Source organism: Papio anubis, chromosome 15, assembly GCF_008728515.1.
Source record: "Papio anubis isolate 15944 chromosome 15, Panubis1.0, whole genome shotgun sequence".
NCBI lineage: Eukaryota > Metazoa > Chordata > Mammalia > Primates > Cercopithecidae > Papio > Papio anubis.
Genome location: NC_044990.1, coordinates 62,431,682 through 62,449,321, shown reverse-complemented (window position 1 = coordinate 62,449,321; position 17,640 = coordinate 62,431,682).

Here is a 17,640-nt window from a genome sequence, read left to right as displayed (position 1 = left end):
TGCCTGTAATCCCAACTACACGGGAGGCTGAGGAAGAAGAATCACTTGAACTCAGGATGCAGAGGTTGCAGTGGGCCGAGATCGTGCCATTGCACCATAGCCTGGGCAACAAGAGTGAAACTCCATCTCAAACAAACAAACAAACAAAAAGTACACTTGGAAGAGGGCCAAGCAAGCAGGCAAACAGGCAACTTGAGAGATCCAAGTGGCTCATTCGACCCTTGACTTGGGGTTTTATACATTGGCGTAATTCCAGGGTCTGTGTTTCTTCTTCCCTGATTCTTCTTTGGGGTGGGCTGCAGCATGCACAGTGGACTGCTAGCACTTAGGAGGAACTGCATGCCTAGTGTGTTTACTGAAGTTGTGCATGTGCTCATTTGAGGCATTTTTTCCAGTTAACTTCCACCATTTTGCCTTTTAGTTTGCATTCTTGAGCCAACTTGCCCAACTCCTGAGATCTTATCTGGAAGCTGCTGATCACCAGGTTTAGGTGTTTTCTATCTATTGGGAGACTGTCTTTTCCTGGCCTTGGCTGCAACCAAATATTATTTTAGAAAGACAGTTCAACAACCACCTGACCATCACCTGATGGTTGCCTGACATTCCTGGGGACTGGGGCGGGGAGGACCCTTTCATGCCCTGCTCATGTCTGCCTAGATCCACCTACTCTAACAAAACCTTTGAAGGCCTTCCTCCATGCCCTTCTTCAGGCACCAATTCTATGACCATAATAGCCACCAATAGCTCAAGGATTGCAATTGCAGCAGTCCTCTCACGAATATGGAATTTCTTTTTCATACTTAAGGAATAATCTCGCCATCTCCACTGATAATCATCACTTTGATATTTGCAAGGACATTACCCTCAACAGGATTAGTCTCATTGTAGTATAGTTATTTAAGTGATAATTATAATGCAATAAGAAATGTACATGATAGGATAATATGATATTGATGATAGACGTACATTTTCCTTTAACATTAGGGAAGTCTTTTTTAAGAAAACAACTGAAGTTTTAGGGATGAACATATATTTGCCAGATTCACAATTAGATAGCGACTATACAACACTGTCTTTGAAACACAAAAGTAGCCACAAAAATATGTAATGTTTGAGTATAGCTGTTTCTAATAAAACTTCACTTACAGATATTAAAATTTGATTTTCAAATGAGTTTTATGCCATGAAGTATTTTTCTTTTTTTTTTCCCAAAACATTTGATTTCACCCATATAAAAGAGGTGAAAGCCTGGATTCAGGACACACTCTGCCAATGTCTGAAATAAAGGGTAGTTTAGCTACATACCAGATAGAGAAAATATAGAATGGAAATAATTCCATCTTCAAAACTTATTTTGGATTTTCTTTTTCTTTTTTTTCTTTTTTGGAGATGGAGTCTCTGGCTTGTTGCTCACGCTGGAGTGCAGGGGCACGATCTCAGCTCTGTGCAACCTCCACCTCCTTGGCTTAAGTGATTCTCCTGCCTCAGTCTCCCAAGTAGCTGGGATTACAGGTGCCCACCACCATGCTCGACTAACTTTTGTATTTTAGAAGAGATGGGGTTTCACCATGTTGGCCAGGCTAGTCTTGAACTCCTGACCTCAAGTGAGCCACCCTTCTCGGCCTCCTAAAGTGCTGAAACTACAGGCGTGAGCCACTGCACCCAGCCTATTTTGCATTTTCATTGGTTAAAATTTTTTAAAAGACTAAATTTTTTCTTAGATTTTAGCTATCATCTTTTGTAGGAAAACAATAAATAGAAACATTTAGGAAACAAAGACTTCTGAAAGATGAATAGAAATTGTTAGAAAACAAAGACTCTTGAAACCCTCGCCTGTTATGCTAACTGCATTTCTTTGTTAACATGATTATCTCCTCCCACTGCCTCTACCCACCTTGAAAATCATAATTCATATGCCATTTCCACATCCATGTCTTCTCTTATTGTCATACCTATAAAGAACATTGCAATCTTTAAAAGCTTATTGAAGTTCAAATACTATGGACATATTCAGTATTTTAATATTTTCTAATTCTTTCATTTTATATTAATTTAGTTCATGGATTAAATTATTTCCCCCAATAACTTTCACAATGTATTTGAAGTTACAGTGTGCTTTAAAACAATACCTTTTAAAAATTTAATCAATATAAGGAACAAAATTTGGAATCTCTGATCTTAGAACTTTTTAGAACTGGTCTAGTCTCCTTAGGTCACATAAAACTTTGCTATCCCAATATTTTTTTCATGACAAAACTGAAACTCAAAATAGTTTTTAAAGCTGTTTATATTATTATTTTTCAATCTAGAATGTAGCATAATTTAAAGTCAAACCAGTAAATGATAGATCTTTGTTTCACTAGCTTTCAGCTCTGACAAGGTGTGAGATTCTAAGTTTTTTTATTCTTAATGACTGTAATTAACATATTAAGATTCCTTGAAAATAAGATCTGAAGCCTTTTTTTTTCTTTTGTAGGAAAGCTTTAGACAGGAAGCCTTTGAAAGAGAACTTTTATCTTTGACTCTTCTCAGCAAATGAGTCCTGCCTTTCTTTCCGATTGTTTCTCCTCATTAGCACGAAACAAAATAAAACAATTACCAGTGTTTCCGGAATGTGGGAGATTCTTGAGTGAATAAGTAGACATGCTTTTTTATTTTAAAAGAATGCATTTTAAAATCTCATCTATGCTATTCTTAATTGAATTTAAATTTAATTCTTATGTGAATTTTTAGATTTGCTTATATATTACTACTGATTTTATACTTTGCATAGCCCTGGCTTAAAATTGGTACAGGTGTTGTATGTCCAAGGAGTATAAATGGAAGCCTTGTCTAGGATTTTCTATGGATATTTAGGGTTGATTTCACTTTTGAAATATTCTTTTATTATATAACAGGCTTTTAATCCTATAAGCTGTTCTACACAGTTCTTGGAAAAGACAAATACAAATTCTTTTGAGTGTAGTTTGTCACAGCAGAGTGAACCCTATCTTTGATGACCCCAGTTCTTCCGCAGCTTTCTGCAGAAGCTGAGAACTGATCACCTTTCTACTGTGACTTATTTGGAGGCCTGGACTCAGTGAAACCTTTCAAAATGATAGAATTTGGACATCTCACTACGACTAAAATGACTGATGATCTTTCCCACATAATAGCACAGTAAATCAAAAAAGCCACAACAATTTTTAAAAAGTCTACAGAAGTATTCTAGAAATCTATTGTAACATATATATTAAAATGTATAATCATTTATCTCTTAAACTAGATTATAAAATATAGTTTGGTTATATACAAAAATGCTAAAATGTAGATCAAATATTCAAGTTCTAGGTAGAAATTCTCTTTGATTTCTCTTTAGTTTATCTCATCAAAATTTTATCTACTATGCCACCGAAAATATCATTATTCTTAATTTGTCTAACTGCTTTCAAGATTTTCCCTTGTCTTTGGTTTTCTGCAGTATGAATATGATAGGGCTGGGTGTATTTTTGTTTGTCTGTTTGTTTGAGTATTTAATGTTTATATGACTCAGTCCTCTTTGATCTTTCTGGATATGTACTTTGCCATCTGTTACTATTTTTGGAAAATTCTCAGCCATTGTCACTTCAAATATTTATTCTCTTTCGTTGTCTTTGTGTTTTGTTTCTAGTATGTCAGTTACGGGTATGTTACGCCTTTTGAAATTGTACCACAGTTCTTGGATGTTCTTTTCTCTATTTTTTTCTTTGTACATCAATTTTGTACATTTCTATTGACATATACATATTTTCAAGTTCACAGATTTTTTTGTCAGCTATGTCTAGCCTACTGATAATCAAAATAATCAAAAGGATTTTTTTGTTACTTTTTAAATTTCTACCATTTCCTTTTATTTTCAATCTCTACCTTTATTTTTGCATAGTTTTATTTCTGTACTCTATAGAGAAAAAATGCATTTGAAATGAATCACTAGCCACATGTTCTGTGTAGCTAGTACATCGAAGTGACTTTCATCAGAAATAAATAAATTTTTATCATTAATCACATTAGTTGTGTTAAACCAGATATAGAGATGCCTAAAAAACTCCATTTGAAATTTGGCTGGGCACAAAATATCACCTAGAAATACAAAGGATTTGAGTAGCATCCAGTGTGTCTGTGAGTACTGCAGTTATTCAGGGGAAATTAAAAAGAAACTGAAAAAGTTTCATATCGTTTTATTTTCAAAGGCAAAATCTGCCAGTATAATAGCTGCAACATTATCTTTAGTCATCACTATATTCTGTGTTTGTTGGCAGCATGTACAAAGAAGTAGTGTCTGCAATCTATGAAATAGAAGCATAATATGAACAATGTTTTTTTGTCAGAGGCATGTGAACCACAGCAACTTCATCTTGAATAGTAGTTGGGTAAAATGAGGCTAAAACCTACTGGGCAACATTTCCAGATGGTTAAGGCATTCTAAGTCACAAGATGAGATACAAGGTCAGCACAAGATACAGGTCATAAAACAAGTTGCAGTAAAGACTGATAAAACAGGTTGCAGTAAAGAAGTCAGCTAAATCCCACCAAGACGAAAATGGCGATGAGAATAACCTCTGGCCATCCTCACTGCTACACTCTCACCAGTGCCATGACACTTTAGAAATGCCATGGCAATGTCAGGAAGTTACCCTATATGGTCTAAAATGGGGACGCATGAATAAAACACCCCTTGTTTAGCATATCATCAAGAAATAATCATAAAAATAGGCAACCAGCAGCCCTCGGAGCTGCTCTGTCTATGGAGTAGCCATTCCTTTATTCCTTTACTTTCTTAATCAACTTGCTTTCACTTTACTCTATGGACTTGTTCTGAATCCTTTCTTGTGCGAGATCCAAGAACCTCTCCTGGGGTCTGGATCCGTACCCTTTCCTGTAACACTTTGAGAAAAATCTAAAGGGCTAAAACACTACTATTTCTCATTTTTGCAAGTTTGGTCAGATAAACCATAGAGAAGGTTTCTTTGAATATTATTAAGACTTAACTTTGGCTCATTTGGAAGACCACAGTTTTCAAACAACCTTTGCAAAAAATTGTATCAATGAAAAAATTATGACACTGAAAGAGATCTGACCTAACTCACCTCACCTTGCCTTTCCCTTAATTATTCCTGGGCTTTTGGGCAGAGCTAACTTGAGAGACATTTAGGCTATAGTTTAAATGATGATAGGCCTCTCTCCAAACTCAACAGCTTGTGTAAAACTAATGGGAGACCATCAGGCTAGGGGATGGGGGCTGGGAAGAGGAGACTGAGTCCTGCCAAGGCTTAGACATAATCAATTATCAGGCATTATTCCAGAGGTTGTAAGATAGGCAACTTCCCCAGTTATTCCTGCTGATAGTATCACTATTGGTGACTGGCATTTGGAGACATATTTTCAGGGTTGTTTTGCTTTTTTTTTTTGGATGTCTGACATCCATGGCTCCACCTGGACCCACCTGGACCTGCCAACTCCACTTCTATGGCCCCATCCAGAAGCAATTCAGCATGCAGAACAGTTTCTACCCCCTATGATTTCATCTCTGCCCTAGCCAATCAGCAGCAAATCTAGTCACCACCACACCTTCCCCAAACTGGCTTTTCAAAACCCCTACATAAACCATGAGCTTTGGACAAGATGATTTGAGTACGAACTCCATCTCCTCGGTGTGACTGGCCTTGTGTCTATTAAATTCTTTCTCTACTACAATGCTGTGGTCTTTTTTTTTTTTAATGCAGTAGGCAGAAAGAACTTGGGTTGTTATGGTTTTCTTTGTTATGGTTTTCTTTGGGAATCAATAGTTTGGCAGATTTTATAATGAGTAGTTTTTGCTAGTAGAACTTTATGGTTCACTGTATTTTTCGTATTTCAACCTATATAATGTACTCCCTGAAAAGTGCATTGTTTTTAACTACAAATTAAACTAGAAAATGGATGAACAAAAATCAACGACACTGTTCAATATAATATAGAAACTATAGGCCAATAGTTCAAATGTATGTGGCCATTATGATATACAGGTATTTAAGATTCTTAAGGAAATTTTTAAATAAATGTTCCTTAAAGGTTGAATATATTCTGATGTTGTAAATGTTTTCTTTAAATATACATGTTATGCAACCCAAATGCATAGAGAATATTTTTAAAGCGGTCTTTTACTGTAAAGGCTCACAGTGTAATGTCCAGGTTGATAAATAACAAAGGGTGGCTTAACTAGGTAGAATTTATACAGCAAAAAAGGAAAAGAAAAAGGGTTAAATATTAGAGAAATAGTCTAGATGAAAACTGGAAAATGTAAAAAACCTATGTGGTTTATGCTCTATAAAATACGTAATACATGAACAGGAAACAATTTATAACTTAATACTTAAGTTTATAGTCTTACCAGTGGCGAATCTGTATGGATCTGCAACAACCTCAGTTCTTGCCTCCTCAGAAGAAAGAGTTTAACGAGGGGCATAAGGCAGAAGCAGAGACTGAGGCAAGTATTAAAGCAGGAGTGAAAGTTTATTAAAAAGTTTTTGAGCAGGAATGAAGGAAGTACAGTACGCTTGGAAGAGGACCAAGTGGGTGACTTGAGAGATCAAGTGCGCAATTGACCCTTTGAATTGGGGTTTTTACTTGTTGGCATGCTTCTGGGGTCTTGCAGTCCTTCTCCCCCTAATTCTTCCCTTGGGACAGGCTGTCTGCACATTCAGTGCCCTGCCAACACTTGGAAGGGGCCACATGTGCAGTGTGTTTACTGGAGCTGTATGTATGCTCTTTTGAGATTTTCTTCCCTTACCAGTCAAATGTCCCTACAAGGTCATATACCAGTTAAAGTCCACCATTTGCCTCTTAATGCACATGCTTGAACCCACTCGCCCAATTCCTGAGATCCTGTCAGGAAGCTGCTGATCATCAGTTTCAGGTGTTTCTGGTTATTGGGAGACTGTCTTTCCCCGGTGCTGACTGTAACCCATCATTATTTTAGAAAGACAGTTAACAACCATCTGACCACCACCCGATGGTCGCCTAACATTCCTAGTGTGTCTGTGGGTGGAGGCAGGCTGCCTTGCCCTGCTCATGTCTGACTAGCTACCTACTGCAACAATATGTGTGATTATCTAACAGAGTCTTTCTAAGAGAAACGCATCTTAAGTCAGATTTTGAAAGGAGCCGATCATAATACCAAAAACACAGTCCTAACCACCATAATCCTGAATGTTGAAATCCTAAAAGACTGAAATCCCTGTAGAAAAAGTAACTAAGAGTATTTAAAAATATACACTTTTTTAAAAGGAGATTTGAGAAACATGTAAAACCATGACAAAACGCTTTATAGGCCACTTTACACAATAAAATAGACAATGATAACATAGTTGCACAGGTATAACAATTATGAGCAGATGAACCATATTCATAAAAAGGTCAAAAATAGACACTGATAAACATATATAACTACAGTCAACGTTGATAATTGTGTGTACTCAGCTTTAGACCTGCAGTCATCAACACCATGATGAACAATCTAAGTCTTTTGATGAGATTGATCAAAAACCATGACAGATTACCACCACATATATAGTAGCCGAAATAGCCAAGATCTTGAAAAATTTTATCTTTCACAAATGCAGATGTACAAAAAGGCCATCTCTTTATTTACTGAGAAAGTTTCAGTGCTTAAGCACACGGCCAATGATTACACAGAGTCAACCTTGTAATAATGCACTTTTGTGGAGTTTAATTTGCAAAACGAATTGCATAAAATGAACTCGAACGCTCTCAAATTCTCTATAAAAAATTATTCCAGTATTGGAAATAATGTGAAGATGAAATATGTAACATAGCAAATTATAACAATAATGCCAACAATTTAAAATAGTAAAAAAAAGCAAATACAAAACTAAACAAAAAAAAAAAAAACCTAAGAAAACTAAAAAGAAAATTTGACATATAAAAAGTATATTACAGGGATAGATTATAGGCAATCCATAAAAGTTTACTGATTATCATGATTATTAACTATATTTTGAAATCTTGTAGCACAAGAAATAACTATTTTATTTTTTTCTTTTTCTTTTAGGACATGGCTGACCTTGGAGAATACAGTCACATTTATTTTCTACATGGCACTGATCTTTTTGGAATTATTCTATAGGTTGATAGAGACCAACATGAGCATTCCCTGTTAAATGTTCCCATTGTCTATGCCATGCTCATATGTTGTTTTGGGTATGTGGAAATCCGTTCTGCATGCATTTATATACAAACTACAAACTTGGCAGAAACAGTATTGGTGATCAAACAGCAACACCATTTCATAAGCGTCTTCTTATCCTACTATGCCTATAATCCTATAATTATTTTTGAATCAGTCAGTGACTTCCCTGGTTTCTTCATGTAAAGGTAGCTTTAGTTCTTTAAAAACTTTTGAAATTTTATTGGCTAGAAGGAATATCAATGCAGGTAAATAACACATTTTTAAAATAAAGTTTTGTCATTGCAATATCACATGTCCAATCCACTCATTTGAATGTTCTGCCAAATGTATTGGGCTGAATGGAAAAGCAAACTATGAGTAATACCTTTAAATTCACTTTTAGAAGCCTTGATTTCATCTAATTCCAAATATGTCATTATGGTTTGGGGATTCATTTAGAGGTAAAGGATTTCAGACTTTAGAGATTTTGATCTTTTGGGATTCCAACATTTGGGATGATGGCATTTGGAATTGTGTCTTTTGAAATTATGATCCAAGCTCATTTGGAAGATATAGTAATGACACTGAATTGGTAGATCTAGATATAGAAAGACTGGAAACAAGTTTGAGTAAAGGAGGAATTACTTGAGAATAGCCACAGAAAATTAGGATTGACCAATTACATGTTGAAAAAGACTACTGAGCAACTCGAGTAGGATACAATATTATTAATAAAGAGAATTAATTTAGTGAGATTGGATTTATATGATAGAAAGGATGAATATTTAGATATTAGATGAGGTACTAAAAACAAAATTTTAACTATTAAGGAATAAAATACCATTACAAGTGAGTTAAGAAAAAACTGGTGCCATCTTTAATTTTTATGTATAATCAAAATAAATAGTTTACAAAAGGAATATTGAATATTTAATTCTAGTTAATTGCCTAATACCTTAGAATAAATATAATATGATTTTCAAATTCTAATTAATCTGTAACTCTTCAATACCATTGGAAAAAAATATAGAGCTCAAAACATTCTCAAAGAAACACAGAAATTCAATATTGCAGTGCAATGGGAAAAGAATGAAAGAATGTATTATCAATCAGTAATACTCTGTGGATGGGCTACATTTTTTAAGTATGAATTTTGTTTTCTCATTCCTTTGACAAAAACAATTTCAGATGATTTATAAATTTACATATGGAAAGTAAAATAATAAAGTTTATAAGGTAACATGTAAGAATATCTTCATAATTTGGCATAAGGCAGAGATTTCTTAAAAGATATTCAAAATAAGTACTGAAAGGAGAGATAATAAGTTTTACTAATGGTAAGAACATCTTTTTATCCAAAGTTATCAGTAAGAATGTGAAAAGGCAACCCACGTTGTGGGAGAAGACACTGGCAGCACATACAGCTGACAAAGATTTCTGATTATATAAAGAGCTCTTCTAAATAAATAATAAATAGCTCAACCAGGAAAAAAAAAAAAAAAAAAGGAAAAGACTTTAAAAAGCACTTTACAACAGAAGTTATCCAAGTGACCAATAAATATTAGAAGGTGTGTACAACTTCATTAATTATCAGGGAAAAGCAAATTAAAAACCTAAAATTAACCTCCTGACATACTCAGTAGAATACATAAGCTAAGAAAGACAAAAATGTCAAGTATTGGTAAGTATGTGGAGCAAATCAAATTCTCTTATTCTGTTTGTGAGAGATTAAATTGGTGTAGGCATTTTGGCACACTGTTTGACAGAATCTATTAACACCAAGTTACTACTTCCTTGACCCAGTAATTCTGTTCATGAGCTGATAACATATGGAAATGCATCTCTATGTTCACCAAATACAAGTATAAGATATTTACAAAACTATAAATATTAGCCAAATATTGTGAACAACACAAGTATTTCTCAATATCGGAGTGGGTAATTATGCTGTAGCTTATCCATTCAATGAATGAATAAACTATAAAGCAGAGACAATGAACGTGCTACAATTACAAGCCACAATAGAGAGGAGTTTCTAAAATAAAATGCTGAGTGAACTAAGGTAGTCACAAAAGAGCGTTATTGTAATAGTTCTATTATCTAAAGTAAAAGAAAATCACATGTATTAATACATATGGTGGTGGAAGTTAAACCGGTGGTTATCTTTGGTTGAGTATATAGTCTTGGGAGGGGCAGGGCATTTTGGTTGCTGCCAATGTTACATTTCTTTATCTAGGCCCTGCATTCATGATTGTATTCACAAGCCCAAATTCATCAAACTCTGTAGTTTCATTTTGTTCACTTTTCATTACTGATACTAACTTAAATACAAATTTTTATTAAAACAAAATTTTTTATTGGGCAATGCCACAAACATAAGTCCCCAGGATTGCCAATATAAACTCTTGTTTAAAAAGTTCTAGAATCTATAATTTCTTTTCCAAAATTGAAGTCAAAGACAAATTATAACTGGTACTTTATTTATAATAAAAGAGTTTGATGACATTTCTGTCCAAGAGAATAGTATAAAAAAGAGGTACAGGGGATGTAAAGTTTAGGGAATATTTTCAGGGTAGTGAGTTGACTGGTGTGATTAACTCATTAATTTCAGAAAGAATTGATGCAAGTGATGATGTGGTAAAAATGGAAAGAGTATTTGCATTCAAATGTTGAAAAGGGAGAGGTAATTTAGATTCAAGTAATTGAGGTATTTGCATGCTATTCTAAAGAATTTGAACAGTATTTTGTAGATAGTGAGACTCCTCAGATGGTTTTTGTAAAGAAAAATGATGGAATTTTCTGTTGTTATGAAGATAACTTGGATGGCAGTGTGAAGAACGGATTAAAATGATTAGAGTCCAAACACCTGGAGTTGGATAGTTGGATAGATATTGCAACAAATAAAGCAGACTATGAAAACCCGAACCAGGATATTAACAAGAGGAAACTTTAGAAGGGAATGGCAGATAATTTTCAAGATGTAGTGGGAAGAGAATTGATAGAATTTAGCAGGTGATTAGATATGGAAAATGAGAAATAAATGCGTGGAGTAAAATGAACTTTAATATGTCTAACTTCTGAGATAAGCAAGTAAAGAGTTTCATTAACAGAAAAATAAAAAGAAAAGAAGCACCTTATAGAGAAATGAAGGAATTCGTTTTAGAATATTGGAGTTTTGTATAATGGAGTTGGTATAAAGCCAGCACGAACTGGCAATCAAGAGCTGGAGTTTAGAAGGCAGGTTAAAATGGTAATGTATATTTCGTACTTTGCACACAAAGGTCCCCTTAGAAATCTTTGGAATGATTTCCTGGAATCTTCCTATCAGATTTAATATTTATTATCATAACACCTCATTGTGTTGATGTGTAACCTTATGTGTATATTTTTAAATTCTCTCTGCTGAAGTAACATTTCATATTTTTTGTATATTGCCTCATAGGACCCAGCATAAGGCTTGCCATAAAGTAATCATTTACTACTGATTTTGTTGTAATTTGAGCTCTTGGGTATCTTGATAAATAGCCTCATATGCTTTAATATGCATTGTGAATTTTATAATTTGTTAATACTAAGACTATAAAATACATCACTCAACTTTGTGAAATATAGGTTACCAGAACAACTCACACTATTTATTTCATTATTATATCAAATGTGTTTCAACATTGGTTTTGAAAAAACATTCATTAGATCCTGTAGCAAAATAAAATTTGGCTACCATCAATAGTAGCAATACTTAGAAAATATATATCTTAATTATTCCCCATGTAGATTATTGTATTGGTTTCCAACTAGATATCCCTTTCTTTAATCTAATTCTTTTTTTTTCTTTTTCTTTCTTTTTTTTTTTCTGCTTTTTTTGTTTTGTTTGTTTGTTTGTTTTGTTCTGAGACAGGCTCTCACTCTGTCGCCCAGGCTGGAGTGCAGTGGTGAGCTCTTGGCTCACTGCAGCCTTCACCTCCCAAGCTCAAGAGGTTCTCCCACCTCAGCCTCCAGAGTAGGTGGGACTACAGGGGTACACCACCACACCCAGCTCATTCTTTGTAGTTTTAGTGGAGGCAGGGTTTTGCCATGCTGGCCAGGCTGGTCTCAAACTCCTGGGCTCAAGTGATTTGCCCACCTTGGCCTCCCAAAGTGCTAGGATTACGGACATGAGGCAACATGCCCGGCCTCTTCAGTCCAAATTTTCTTTTTCACCCTATAGTCAATAATCAATCATCCTTTAGTCTATGATTTGTACTCCTGCTTCAGGATAGCTTTTAAAATTTTTTTCTAGACATTTCCCTTGCGGTTATTCCATATCAGTGCAGCTTCTGTGAAGTCCTACTATCAGAATTTACTGAACCAAATGTACAATAAAAAATAAGACTTGAATGCAGGGAAAGTGGCTGTGTTTCAGGAGCTTATTGTTAGGGATATTAGTTTTTTGTGAGAGGGGTGAATTCTCTTCCTATGATTGTCATATTATGTGCTAATTCATGTAAGTGATTTCTCCCAGAATAGAAACCTACCCTTTAAAATTTAAAACATAATGTGACTTGTTTTTATCATTTTCATGGCAATATTTCCAAAATGGATAGCACATTCTCTTTCCTATCAAATAATAAGTACTGAACACAATTCAACCTTTAATAATGACTCAGGACCATTATCACCAGCATCACTTGGCTCTAACTTCAAAATTATTGTATCCAGCTTTTTATATCACCCTTACTGCTACCCCTCAGGTCCACACAAACATCATATATCATCTGGCTTACTGTAATGCCTCCTAACTTGTCTCTCAGCCTCTCATGCTCACTGCAGCCTGTTCGCAGACAAGCCAGAATGTTTATTTTAAAGTTTAAGTCAGATCATGTCATTTCTCAGCTCAAAACACTCCAATAGCTCCCTGTTGACTCTTACAATAGCCTACAAAGTCTTATATGACTTGGTTCCCCATTACTGCTCTCACCTCATTTCCTACTACTCTCTTTGAAGACATGAGTCATGTTCCCTTTGCACTAGCTGTATTATCTACTTCTTCAGTTTCTTCTGCCCTTGACAAGGCTTCAATACATCTTGGCTTTGAAACACTCACAACCATATACATACAAATACACATGCACAGAGAGACTTCTAATTTGTGAATTTTAATAGCAACTAAAAACATCTTGTCCAAATGATGTCTAAAATTAGCAGGCACAAGCTCTGAAAGGCAGCCTGAAGGATTTTTCTTTAAGGAAATTGTATACTTTTAGAAAATGATTAAATGGCTCAATTCTATTGCGTTCATGTATTTAAATGTTCTAAATATTTGACATTATGGAAATAGTCATCTCAACAAAAGTGGGGTATTATTTTCTATGTCATATAAGTGGCACTGATGAAACTGTCAATATAATGGGTAGGAAAGAAAAAACCTTTATCTGTTGGTGATTTAATTTTCAATTATATTGTTTCTATTTTTATTTCAAAAAGAAATAAATGTGTTGAACCCCTGAAGAATGAATTTAAATTGCAATCCAAAGCATTTAGCACATACTCAATGATTTAAAAAAATAAAACTGAGAAAACAATCAGTTACAAAGAAAACACAATGGGAAATGTTTATCTTTTGTCAATTTATCTGCATCAATCCTATTTAGAAAGATGAAAACTGAATTTTTAAGACACACAAAGCACATAAAAAAAGAATTATGAAAAAAATTGTTATTCTCATGATAAAAACTTTCACTTCATTCTCATATTACAGTGTTAAATGCCAAAATTAAATTAGTTATCTCCTCTTCATTAAAACTCAAATGAAGTGTTAACAATGCCAAGAGTACCATGTAAATATGTTGCATGGTTCAGTGTAAGCAACATATTATTATTACTACTTAAAATATAACAATAACAGTGATCCATTATATTTACAAGCTCCAACATTCAGGAAAAAAATCTTAAACATAAGTGATATATGTATTTAGAAATTCCTTCAATAGCTATAGAAATAAAGACATAACTGAACATATTTTTGACTGAACAGAGTCTGACAACACTATGTGTTCCTGGCTTGAGTGGTTGACTTAAGTGGCTTCATTTACTGCAATCCCTTTAGATTGTTTTATAATAGGAAAACCCAGATGATAGCTGGTGAATTGAGTCAAACAAGCATTGTATCACATTGGATGCTAAGATGAAGATAAGCCTTAGAGTGAAAGATTATTTGGATAGTGAATGACCCAGTGACAAAGTACACCATGACTAAAAATCAGGTCTCTGCAGTAGCCACATGATATGAGTCCATTGAGCTATTTTACAGGAACCTTATTAATATATTACTCACTCTTGATAGTAATTTATAGTGAGATAAAATGAAATTCATCTTCAGCTCATCTGAAGAAATTCAGGAATAAAAGGACAAGAAAACCTCATCTTGTCAGAGTGTATCTATCTATACTAGGGCAGAATTCATCCCTGGAGATAGGCTCCACTATTTAGAGATCATGACCTGAGACAGTTCCAAACAGTATACAAATAAAATACTGTGGTTTGCTATTGTTTTCATACTAAAATATTAGTATAAATAAACAAACAGAAGCAAATGTTTCAGAGAAGATGATGGGGTTTCCAGAACAGAAATGACTACGCAACCTCCAATTGTTCCCCTTCACTCTTCCTATCAGTGTAACACTGAATCTAGAAACCCTATGGAATCTTCATGAATTAAGAACATGGTCAAAATCCCTTGTCTCTCCTGGATAGACCTTACAGGATGAAGGGAAATGTTTTGGTAGCCTAATAAGGCCAGGTGACAGAAAGATAATTAAGTATCTATGCTCAGTGCTAGTTAGGTGGGGATTTCTTCCATTATGAATATTAAAAACAAGCAAACCAAAAAAGCCAAATTGTGATTCATTTCTATATCATCATCATCATCATCCTTCTCCTCTTCATAGTTAATATTTACTTTATGTGTGTGTCAGGTTCTGTTTTACATGCTTGACAATTTAACATGTATTAATGAATGTTAATAACAACATTATGAAATAAACACTGTTGTTATCCTCATTTATAATAAAGAACCTGAGGCACTGATTTCTCTTTGTGAACAATTACGAATGACTCCAGAACAATTATTTAATCAATCTACAAACATGTAGCTAACTCATTTTATGGTATATACAAATACTATGCCAACATTTTATAATAAGAATTTTTATTTTTCGTTTTCATAGATTCAGGGGGTACATGTGCTGTTTGTTACATGGATATGTTGTGTAGTGGTGAAATCTGGGCTTTTAGTGCACCTAAATAGTGAATATTGTAACCAAAGTAATTTTTCAGCTCTCACTGCCCTTGCACACTCCCTGCTTTTGTAGTCTCTATTGTCTATTATTTCCCTTTGTATGTCCACGTGTACCCAATGTTAGGTTGCCACTTACAAGTGAGAACATGAAGTATTTGAATTTCTGTTTGAGTTATTTAACTTAAGATAATGGCATCCACCTCCATCCATGTTGCTGCAAAAGGCATGATTTCATTCTTCTTATGGCTGTGTAGTATTCCATGGTGTATATAAGCCACATTTTCTTTATCCTATCATCTGTTAATGGATATTTAGGCTGAATTTCATGACTTTACTATTGTGAATAATTCTGCAATAAACACATGTGCGTAGGTGTCTCTCTCTGGTTAAAGAGACATAATGTTGCCTGGTCTCTCAGACTAGATATATAGTGGTGTAATCATAGCTTACTATGGCCTCAAAACTCTGTGGCTCAAGTGATCTTCCCACCCTGGCCTCCCTGAGGGCTGGGCTTACAGGTCAGAGCAACTGTGCCCGGCCCTGCAGGTGTCTTTTTGCTAAAACAATTTCCTTTTTTGGGTAGATACCAGTAGTGGGATTGCTGGGTTGACTTATATACACACACACACATATATATGTACACATATTACAAGATATTCCTTATTCTTTATTATATATAATAATCTTCTATTTAGTGATTAGACTTTATAACTTTATATAACCACAAACTTATATATTAAAAAGAGGGGTCATCACAATTGTACTTACCAACATTAAAAATACATATAGCATTATTTGACTGTCACTAACTCATTGTTAAGTATACAGTTACTGCCTAGGTTGTGCTAGGCGTTTCATGTAGGTACTGAGGATATTGCTTTCAATGAAAATGTGTGATCCATACCCTCATAAAACTGTAAAACATTATAGAAGAAATAAGTATTTACAATAGTCACAAAAATGACTATGCTATAGTTACAAAATATGAAACTGCTTTGAAAGAAAACTAAGGCAAAATAAAAAAAAAAATTATAATGACCAGACATAATTAATATCTGGGGGAAAGAGAGGTGGTTAGAGAAGTTCTCCTGGAGTAAGTAATACTTCAGTTAGATTTTTTTTTCCCCTGGCAAAAGGAACAGCATATGTAAATCTCTAAATCTAAGTGGACGTTAGTTACCTAAAGTAACTGAGATCAATGTAGCTGCTTCAGAATGATGACAAGCCTGATTAGATTACAGAGATAAATGGAGTGAGACTATCAGGCATTTTGAGTAGGAAATCATGAGAAGGTTTTGTTTTAACCAGGATGCAATGGGAATCTGTCAAAGTGGTTATGAGTAGGGGATTAATGTGTTTTCATAGAGATTAAAAAGATCACTGCAAATCCTGGGTAAAAATTTCTGATCATTCAAAAAGTCCAAGAAGTGAAAAAAGCAAATACTCTTCAATGCCCACTGCAGCTTATCAATACATGCTGCATATCTGTCTTCCTTCCCTCCAAAAACGTCCTTAAATTAGTGAAATTAAAATATCTCCAAAACCTCCAGCCTTTTATAACATGTGAAATGCCTTTACACAATGTCAATGTCCCCAAGGTTGAGAAGCACTGCCTTAGAAAAAAGATATTGATGAAGAGAACTTTAACTGTAATTGAATTAAATATTGCATTCACAATACAAGAAAGAATATAAAAAAAAAAACAAGAAATAAGAAGCTCTTAAAATTAAAGATATTTCTAAAATTACACTTTAAAAATTGACAGCTTAGAAAAGTTAAGAAAATAAATTAAAAAAGGACAAAATGAGGAAAACAACATGAGATCCAATACACAATAAATAAAATCTTAATAAAGAGAGCAAAGAAAATAAAAGCTAATAAAAGAAAACTTCTCAGAAAGATGTGTCTAAGCTGCTTAGCCTTGGCCAATGCCCAAAAGAATAAATGACAAAAATTCTGAAAGATAAAGAGTGGATCCTAAATTTTTCCCTAGAGAAAGAGTTCACAAACAATTAGTTGGATTTGAGTCACAATTATCATGAGCAAGGATGTAGATTGAGATCACATGTGTAAGGAAAATGATCTCAGAAGAAAGGACAGAGGTAAAAAAATGGAAGCAGAAAATTACATACATATAGGTAAATCAAAGAAACAAGACGAGGTCAAATAGAAAGCTTAC